Raw genomic sequence first — 1,576 nt, 5'->3', positions numbered from 1 at the left:
TTCGGTTTTAAAGCGGTTGTTATGCCGTAATTCTTTTGGCTTTTTGAGCGGTTGTTATGCCGTAGTTCTTTTGTTTTTAGAGCGGTTGCTATGCCGTAATCACTTTGTTTTTAGAGCGGTTATTATGCCGTAGTCCATTCGTTTTTGTCTTTTTGAGCGGTTATTATGCCGTAGTTATGAATGGTCATAGTACCATATTGAGAGTGACTTTAATTGTCATATTGAGAGTGGCTTAAACTGCCATATTGAGGGTGTAATTCTAGAACGGTTTTCCACGGTGCAGTGGAACTCCGATACAGTGAATCTGGGTTGTTTTATCCTGGGGACTTCGTGGTTGATAGTCTTCCTTGCACAATTTGGGCAGTGCCGCGAAACGTCTTAAAGAGAGCGACCTAGTCCGCGACTCAACCCAGTAATATCTTCGGTGGCATAAATTGTGAATTTTAAATAGTTTTCAAAAATCAAAATCCAACACCTCCATGTCCACATGATAGTAGAATTTTTTTTAATAGTTCAATTAACAGAGGTTTGCCATAAAATTGCAACACCTTCACCATGTCCTTCTCTATCCACAACAAAACAAAACAAAACAAAAATCAAATGTTTAATACAAAATAATAACGTCTGGACTATATGATCGAATGAGGTACTTTAAGTTAGGAACGGCTTGCAGATAACTTAGGTCTCGACAGTTCCAACTTACAATACTCATTCTCATGGAGGCCTGGTTGTCAGGACATGCCAATAAAAATGTTCATTAAATAAGGGATTAATTTTCATTTCCCCTTTATTATTTCCTTCACCCTTTGTCTCATTTGAACTTGCATCAACAATCATGTTACTTGTTGCATTCTTCCCTAACACGAGAACCTGATATCATGTGTCTCATTTTTGCATCAGAGTTGACCACTTGATTCCCATTGACATTAGACAGCAATAAGTCACGTGGTGGGGGTGCAAAATGTCTGTAAATGTTGCTTACTTGTAGAACTACCATTGCCAATTCATTTCCAAAAGTACTGAACTCGGCTTCCAAGTCTGGCCCCAACGAAAGTATTACAAGGTTGAGTTGGCCCAAATAAATGCACTCATTGCACATTATTAGTAATTGATGCACTCTTAGTAGCATTAGTCACATTATTACCAATTATAACATTTTGATTTGCGCCTTGACAATTAATACCAGTTGATTGTTTCCTTTGCTATTAATAGAGTTGTCAAAAAAAGCCTCCAACTACTAGGCCTCTTAAATTTTTTCCTATTAAACTCTTAGTATTAAGTCCTCTATAAAAATAATTTTTTTTCAATTTTGGCCCATTATTTCATGGGGCTTAAGAGAGGGGGCTCTGGGGACTTATAGGCTCCCAATATTTTGATAATATTGAGATATTTTCTTGAAAAATTTTGAAATTTATTTTTTTCGAAAAAAAAAATCGAATTTTTTTTATCGGTAAAAAAATAAAAAAAAAGTTATCAAAATTTTAAAAAAAAATATCGGTTTTTTTTTTAAAACGTGGATCTATAGGCCCATTGAGCCCCCAAAATTTTAGGGGACTTGTCAAATTGACAATTCTAA

This window comes from Cicer arietinum, chromosome 6 (genome assembly GCF_000331145.2).
Source record: "Cicer arietinum cultivar CDC Frontier isolate Library 1 chromosome 6, Cicar.CDCFrontier_v2.0, whole genome shotgun sequence".
NCBI lineage: Eukaryota > Viridiplantae > Streptophyta > Magnoliopsida > Fabales > Fabaceae > Cicer > Cicer arietinum.
This window is presented reverse-complemented; position numbering follows the sequence as displayed.